The sequence below is a fragment of the Scylla paramamosain genome, chromosome 12 (genome assembly GCF_035594125.1).
Source record: "Scylla paramamosain isolate STU-SP2022 chromosome 12, ASM3559412v1, whole genome shotgun sequence".
NCBI classification, from domain to species: Eukaryota; Metazoa; Arthropoda; class Malacostraca; order Decapoda; family Portunidae; genus Scylla; species Scylla paramamosain.
The window spans coordinates 18839195-18848341 of NC_087162.1; the positions used below are offsets into that span (position 1 = coordinate 18839195).

Consider the following 9147-nt stretch of genomic DNA (forward strand, 5'->3'; position numbering starts at 1 on the left):
AAATTAAGATGATGTTTCATGCTTCACTGAAGCACATCTTCAGACCAAGTGATGCCAGTAGTCGTGAGCACGTGTGTATATATATATATATATATATATATATATATAAAGTAAAAATAAATAAAGTGAGTCCTGCATATGACTGATACAACCCGTGCAGAAAACACTCGAGGGAGCAAAGCACATCAGCCCAGATGGTGCTGACCCAAAGGTTGTTGTGGGAAGCTGCAGCTGATTACTGTTAGCTTCTTTCACCAGGTAACTGATAAGGATATGATAAAATGCTCTTAAAGTGCGCACATTGATATCACAGTATCCGAAGAATACTGACTAATATGGAAGATACCGGTACAATAATAAGGTTTGAAAATACATTTTTCTTTCTTTCTTACTTTCTTTCTTTTTAGTTTATTTATTTAATTATTTATTTATTTATTTTTTTTATTTTTTTTTACCTAAAAAGAATGTTACTGGTATCAGTGGTGAGATACATATTTCACTGAAGTGAATAAGAAAATTAATAAATAAACATTTAAAAGGAAGTAAACATAATAGATAAATGAATAAATAAATAATATATATATATATATATATATATATATATATATATATATATATATATATATATATATATATATATATATATATATATATATATATATATATATATATATATAAAGTAAATAAGCAAGTAAATATATAAGTAAAAATCAGACAACGGAGGACAAATAGTACTTTTCGTCTTGGGCGCGTGAGGTTGTCGAGGGGAAGGATGACTGATAGAAGATGCTGATAAGGGAAGGGTCAGCCGCAGGTGTATTAAGTCAAGCCAGGTACGGCACTTGTCCTGGCTGCTACTTAAGATGAGGCACCACTGAGCAGATAATATTGGAAAGTAGTTTGAACAGCAACATAATTTCAGTGCTTGCCATACGAATAAGCTCTGTTTCCCTGCGCAGTGAATTTAAATTGTGAGAGACGCGCAGGATTGCACACTTTGCATACTTGAAGCTGAGACCGTGTTATTGAAGCCTCACTCGTGTTCTACTTCATTTACGCTCAATCTGTCTTGAATCCGAATGATCGATGGAGGAGGTGGGGTTACCAGTGTAAAAAAAATATCCATGCGAAGGGAGGAAGAATGTATTCCGTATAATGAAGTGAGGCGAACCTTACAGATCATTAACATACGAAAAAGTGTACATGTTTCATTACAGGTACGAAGTGTAATTTCAGTGCCTGGGTAGAGAGAAGTTAATACAAAAATACCTGCTGAAAATGTAACTGGCATAAAAACATACGAGTGGAAATGAAACAAATCTAACACTACAAATTCGCACTGTCTTGATCCCTTCACTGCACCGCAACGTTGCGTCACTTTCTATCTTCTACTGTTACTTCCGAATTGCGTAAAGGCATAATACCTCCTCTCCTTCCACATCCTCATCGCACAACACTTTCTACTTATTCTCATTTTTGTTCTGTCCACCTTAGTTATGGAAGAGTCGATTGGTATCTTCATTCTTTCATCCCCTTAACTTATAAACTCTGAAACTCTCATGTTTCTGGATTTCCTCCTGTCTACGACACGAATACTGTTTCAAAAGACCAGTATCAAGACGCCTCAAAAAATAAACTTCTCTCGGTTCTACTCTCTAGTTTCTTTTTAGGGAACGGCATTTGAGCAGACTTTTTTCTCCCTTTTATCTCTTTTCCCGCTTGAATGACCTCCTTCATATATGAAAAAAAAAAAAAAACTTGGAAGATGACAAACATAATACGCATAAGTGTTTACGTCATTGGTGTGGTTGCTCAAAATTCTATCAAGAACTGTCCGTGATGCAGGAAAAGATTTTGAAACAGTGTGTTCCATAAGTAAGCACGACACTGTCTTCTCAAGGTAACTGAACACTTAATTGAGAGTAATCTCTGATGCATGAAAGCATCATTGCTCGTTTTCAGCTTCTTGTTTCCAAACTTGTGAGTCATTCCGTGGGAGAGTTCACACAAAACAGGATACATCACTGCCACGAGTATGCCACTGGTTGCCTTTACGGTGACAGATGATGCTAATGTGGACAATTGCTGTAGATTCTTCTCGCTGATGACAATCAACTGAAACACTGGAAAAAAAAAAAGCTCAAATACTGCAATCCTCTTCCTAATGTGACTGCTTCAGAGATAAATTTTCCGAGCGTTTGGGAGGCAGCTTTACGACACCATGTCTTTCTTCCTTTCAACTCAAATAAACAAAAGTAGGAATTATTCGACTACGTCAGTAACTGATGACTCACGTCAACTCATGAGGATAAACCTATGTTTAATAAAGTCTCTATTAAGCCTCTTGAGATACACAAAGATTTGCTTCACACACCAAACCTTCTGGAAAGTGGTGACTATTAGTTTTTTTTTTTAGTTGCAAGTGATGCGATGACTCACGTATGGTAACCTTCTCTCAAGTCTTTGCTCGGCAATAAACCCAAGATCCGCACAGCGAGAGCAGCTGTCATTAAATTATTCCAGGTGATGATGAAGGACTGAAAGTTCTGAAGATGTTTCGGAGCTTCATAGTACGTGCACACTATTAATCAACAAAATATTCCTTAGAGTGACAACAACCAATCAGAGTCCAATAGATGACGAGCTGCCACACATTAAAGCTCCCCGACCACAACACAACACAGCCGTGAAAATCGCTCTGACATGGTGGTCATCCATTACCTACAAGGCTCACATTCTACTCTGTCCTGCCGGCAAAACACAATCACCCAGAAGGTATTTATCATTATCAATACTAAACTCTATGCTTCTTTCGTCAACTTGTATAGGACGTATGTTTACCCAAGAGAGGCAAGCTGGCGGATGTACCACTCCATGCCTCAACACGCAGGAATCGAAAAGTACAAGTCACGGACGCATGTGTATGTACATGATAAATACTTGGGGGTGTAATTAAGATGTATTCATATGACATTTAAATATCTTATCCAGGGAAAGTATGCATGTGTCCGTCATCTAATTAGTCTCACGATTATAATAATGCATCTAGTATTCAAACACTTTTCGAGACCAGTAACAAGTACCCCCTAAATATCTTACGGCCATTACTGGTCATCGTGTCACTGTTACTCAAGGCACTAGAAGGCGTCGGGGTCACTGATCCACTTATTGAATTCTACGCTTTAAGGAATGAAATATAACTTGTGTGTCTAGATGGCGCAACACAGGAGGAAGGGACGGAGGTAGGAAAGGGAAGGGACAGGGCAGAGGGAGGGGATCTGCTGGTGCGTATGATAAGGCGGCCGGCACGATACACAGCGTCACGTCCCTCGTATTTGTAATCATTGCCATCAGCCGTTTATATTAATTGCAAATATGAGCGTGTGGGCAGCAGCGAAAGTGCAGTGACCGGTGGCTGGCTCCGCAACGCAGCACCCCCTAGCCAGCCGTCTGTAGTGGAGGAATCGGAAATGACATCACATTCCAAGTGACACTCTCCTTCGCTTGACACTCTGACACACAGACACACACACACACACACACCACACACACACACACGAAACGTACTCTCACCACACACACACACACACACACATTATGTTTCCCAGTGACTCATTCTTTCATTTCCGAAAAAAAAGAACAATGACTGTGTGTGTGTTGTGTGTGTGTGTGTGTGTGTGTGTGTCCTCATTTCTTACAACGTATTCCTTGATATTTTTCTTTTTAAGTGGACATGTAGCTTATTCATTCACACACACACACTAAAAAAAAAAAATAAAATAAAATAAAATAAAATAAAATAAAATAAATAAATAAGAAAATGCAAGACTAAAACTTTCTCCATGAAGATATTTGATGCATACCTCCTCATCTTGATGCATACCTCCTCGTGCGTTTTGATTCAAGAGGAAGTTTAGTCTGATAATTATGAAGAAATGAGGTCGAGATTTTTTTTAGACACAAAGGGTTTGGATTATTACTTCAAAGCTCCAATAATTTTATAACTTTCGTGTACCTCAAAATATTTCTCTCACAGTCGAAGAGAAGCAGCCTTAACTTACGCTGTGTTGCGTTTGCTTTGTCCCTCAACATGAATCTCAAGTACTCTGATCTGCTGGAAGTTCCTCGACTCAACTGGTGGATCCTCAGCGGACCAGAGAACTCGAGGTGGAGTGGAAACACTAAACACAGTGGACGTGAGTGTGGAGCGTTACTCGACTTCGTGACTGTGCCTTCAGATTGAGAACCAGTGACAAAGAAAACACAAATAAACAAAAGGGAAGAACAAGCAGCGGCAGGTCAGTTGTAGTTAAGGTGTTTGCGATAAGCCACACTGTTACTGTGTATGTATCTCTCGAAGGTTTACATAGAGTTTAATACTACTTTTGTATATTATATATGTTTTCATGCAAATAACAAGCTATTAGAAATTTCACTTCTACCCAAAGGAATAATGATATGAAGCACATACACGGTAATGAACAGGCACTATCTGCGTAAAGTAAGATATAAAGGAGAATAGTTTTTTTTTCTGTCTTTTTTTCTACAGTGTTAACAATTCCGGCCAAGATGGCTGCTTGATAATATGCTGCTCCCAAAAGGACAACTATAGGAGATTCCAAAAGGTGGAACACTTTGGTGTCGGAGGTGGCTTGTTACTCCTCCATCTGAATTGTCTGTATGTGTTAATCTGCACAGGGAATCAAGCTGGATTTACTGCAAGTCTTTGGAGCATCCAGCGCGACCAGACAATAATCAGCGGCTTGGCTCCCTCGCTCAAGCCAAGCCTATATTTAGACCGAGCTCGCTGTCCACTCCCTGTCTACCGTTGACTCCTGCATCCACTCCAGTTAACCTTCCACAGTTACCATTCTCGGAGTTCGTAACACTTGAAAGGAACTTTACATTATAAGCTTTTACTTTTGCCTCATTATATTCCTACAGTCTTTGTTTTCCTGTCAGAACTGTTTTTCTCAAGGCCACAGAGATGTTTGGTTGTGATGAATGAGTGATTTCATTATGACGCAGGAACCTTGTTAAACATCACATAGTCATGGGAGCATCCCTTAAAACTCCAATAACTTCCAAGTGATCTGGTTCTGTGTAAGACATCACATGATGGAATGTTTAGCAATACGGAAGACTAAAATAAAATGTATGGACAGTAAAGGCGCAGTTCGTGTCATGGCAAACCAGAGGCAGAGCGACCCAAGTACAGCCAACTGTGGCAAGATCTGTCGCTAGTCTCTTCGGGGCAACGCAACACACAAGTGGAGGCAGCAATACAAATCAGAGTTCGGGCAAGGGTGTCAGAATTCTTGGTCAGATACTCGCGTTTTCTTTTCAGACGTACGATAGACAGGCTTTACATCATAATGAAAACCCTCAGATCTTTATAAGATTCCGAATTATTTGTTATTTATAAGATACCAAATAATTTCTACATGTATGACCCTGTCTCCGGCCGCTCGTGAGATAGGAAAGGCAAGGTGACCTCTGCCTCGGCGCCCGTCGCAAGGCGCAGGAAGTCACAGCATTAGTCAGAACGGGGACAAAGATCTAGAAAGTATCGTGACTTCATGTTGGGAAAGTGCACCACATGACGCCGTTGTGGCGGCGCCTTGGAACACCTCGATCAGCCACTCGAGTCCAATAATTCTGTCAATCACTCGTGTTGGAAAAGGTTATGCGAGGAATTTTCTTTGAAATGACCAAATCTCCAAGAGAGAGAGAGAGAGAGAGAGAGAGAGAGAGAGAGAGAGAGACTGTCCCTTTCCTGTTGTTTTCACAAAGATTTTATATCTTTCCTTAACTATAACTGCCCTGCACGTCTTATTCCTACTAACGAACACAAGGAAATAAAAGTTAAGAAACACAATGTGGTTGAGCTGCTTCACCAAAATTCCAGTGCAATAGCAACAACAAAAATAATACCAAATACATCCAGTGCCAGTAAAGGAGGAGGCAGTAGACACCTGCCAAAACGAGAATTATTCCCAGTGAGGTCTAAAGCTGTGAACTTATCATTAAACACAGCTGTGACTTCACTGAACGTTTCCCTTTGTGTCTCACAACACAAGGGGCAGTCACAGCCTGCCCTCTAAAGACAATTCTTTTCTATCACACAAAACTACATGCACGTGATTAAACACATACCCTTCACTCAAAATTCAAAATCAATATGGCGACTCCTACACCAGCCTCCGAGTCCCCATCTGGGGAGGGGACCACAAATATCCCCAGGTCGGACTGCTCTTCTAGTATCGACCCTAAGTGTCTTGACACCCCCCTCAACTTTAACTTCTGCAAAATTCGCTGTCTTAGATAATATTTTCAATCTGTGGAACACCACCTCTCGTCTACTAAACCTCATCTTTTTTTCCTCACTGAAACACAGGTGTCTGAGACAACTAACTGCAGCCCATTTTCTGTTCCCTCCTACTTTCTCTATCCTCTTTTTCAATCTAAAGTTGCATGTTGTGTCTATGTGCCCAACAACTTAACCTGCTCTCGTGCCCACTCTCTTGAATCTTCCGAGTTTTCCACCATCTGGCTACGACTACAGAGTCACTCTTAAACTAAATTTATCTGTGCTGTATACCTCTCACCTAACTCCTCTGACTATAGGAAATTCTTTGACTATTTAACTTCCAAAATGAAGCACATTCTGAACCTCTTTCCTTTTGCAGAGATCTCCATTCTTGGAGACTTCAATGTTCACCACCAGCTTTGGCTTTTCTCTCCCTTCACTGACCATCCTGGTGAACTAGCCTTTAACTTTGTTATCCTCCACGACCTAGAGCAACTGGTGCAATACCCTACCCGTATTCCTGCCGTCTTAGAGATATGCCCAACATTCTTGACCTTTTCCTAACCTCTAATCCTTCTGCTTATGCTGTTACCCTCTCTTCTCCGTTGGGCTCCCCCGACCACAATCTCATATCTGTATCTTGTCCAGTCGCTCCAATCCCTCCTCAGGATCCCCTGAAGTGGAGGTGCCTCTGGCGCTGTCCTCTGCTAATTGGGGGGACCTGAAGAGGTATTATGCTGACTTTCTTTGGAATGACTATTTGTCAGAGACCCGTCTCTGTGTGCTAAGCGGATAACAGAGATGATAGTGTCTGGCATGGAGGCGTACATTCCTCACTCTTTCTCTAGGCTTAAAGCACCCAAACCTTGATTTAATAAAGCCTGTTTTCGTGTTATACGTGATATAGAGGTGGCCCACAAAGGGTATTTGAGCCTTCCATCACCTGAATCTCAAGCACTTTATATTTCTGTCCGGAATCATGCCAAGTCTGTTCTCCAACAAACCAAAAACTCCTTCATTAATAGAAAGTGTCAAAATCTTTCAAGATCTAACCCCCCTCGTGATTTCTGGCGCCAAGCCAAAAACATCTCAATAACTTTGCTTCTTCATCTTCCCTCCTTTATTTGAAGCTGATGTCACCACTGCTATCTCATCTATTTCTAGAGTCAAACCTTTGCTAAAAACTTTACCTTGGATGATTCAGGGCTTGTTCTTCATTTTCCTCCACCCTCTGACTACTTCATGTTACCCAGTATAATCCTGGCAGTGATGTTTTCCATGCCCTCGCTGGCTTAAACTCTCGGAAGGACCTGATGGGCTTCCTCCTATTATTCTCTGAAACTGTGCCTCCATGCTTGCACCTTGCCTAGTCAAACTCTTTCAGCTCTGTTTATCAATATCTACCTTCATTTCTTGCTGGAGGTTTGCCTACATTCACCCTGTTCCTAAAACGGGTGACCGTTCTAATCCCTCAAACTACCATCCTATTGTTTTAATTTCCTGCCTATCTAAAGTTTTGAATCTATCGTCAACAGGAAGATTCTTAAACATCTATCACTTCACAACTTTCTATCTGATCGCTAATATGAATTCCATCAAGGTCGCTCTACTGGTGATCTTCTGGGTATCCTTACTGAGTCTTGGTCGTTCTCTTTCAAAGCTTTTGGTGAAACTTTTGCCATAGCCTTAACCATATCAAAAGATTCTGATAGAGTCTGGCACAAAGCTTTCATTTCCAAACTACCCTCCTACGGATTCTATCCTTCTCTCTGTAATTTTATCTCAAGTTTCCTTTCTGACCGTTCTATTGTTGCTGTGGTAGACGGTCACTGTTCTTCTAAATCTATTAACAGTGGTGTTTCCCAGGTTTCTGTCCTGTCACCCACTCTCTTCCTATTATTCACTAATGATCTAAACCAAACTTCTTGTCCTATCCACTCTTACGCTGATAATACCACCCTACTCCACGTCTTTTCATAGACGTCCAACCCTTTAGGAAGTAAACAGTTCACACAGGGAAGCCACAGGAAGTCTGACTTCCGATCCCTCCAAAGTTTCTAATTGGGGCAAAGCAAACTTACTATTGTTGAATGCCTCAAAACTCAATTCCTCCATCTACCAGCTCAACACAACCTTCCAGACAACTATCCCCTCTTCTTCAATGACATTCAACTGTCCCCCTCTTCTACACTGAACATCATCGGTCTATGCTTTTCTTATAACCTAAACTGGAAGCTTCACATCTCATCTCTAGCTAAAACAGCTTCTATGAAGTTAGGTGTTCTGAGTCGTCTCTGCCAATTTTTCTCACCTCCCCAGCTGCTAACTCTGTACAAGGGCTTTATCCGTTCATGTATGCTTCACATGTATTTGGGGGAGGGATTCCACTCATACCATTCTTTTAGACAGGGTGGAATCAAAAGATTTTCGTCTTATCAACTCCTTTCCTCTAACTGACTGTCTTCAGCCTCTTTCTCATCGCCGCAGTGTTGCATCTCTTGCTATAGTCTACCGCTATTTTCATGCCAACTGCTCTTCTGATCTTGCTAACTGCATGCCTCCCCTTTTCTCGCGGCCTCGCTGCACACCTATTCTGTCCATCTCTCTAATGCAAGGGTTAACCAGTATTCTCAATCATTCATCCCTTTCTTTGGTAAACTCTGGAACTCCCTGCCTGTTTCTGTATTTCCACCTTCCTATCACTTGAACTCTTTCAAGAGGGAGGTTTCAAGACACTCTTCCTGTAATTTTTGACTACAGCTTTCGACTCTGTTCGCGGACCGGCATCACAGTGGGCCTTTTTTTTTTCATTGCAGTTTTGTTGGCCTTGGCCGGTG

At 41.1% G+C, this 9147-nt stretch overlaps 1 long non-coding RNA gene across 2 annotated transcripts; it reads left to right on the top strand.

Annotated features, from left to right (window-relative positions):
- Window positions 1-698: 698 nt before the first annotated feature.
- LOC135105439 (uncharacterized) lies at window positions 699-5761 on the top strand. Of its 2 annotated transcripts, none has more exons than XR_010270843.1 (3): window positions 699-2775; window positions 4103-4298; window positions 4550-5761. It is a non-coding gene; the product is annotated as an uncharacterized LOC135105439 (long non-coding RNA). The 2 variants fall into 2 exon arrangements; XR_010270844.1 differs by lacking the exon at window positions 699-2775 and adding an exon at window positions 2812-3487.
- The last annotated feature ends 3386 nt before the right edge of the window (window positions 5762-9147 follow it).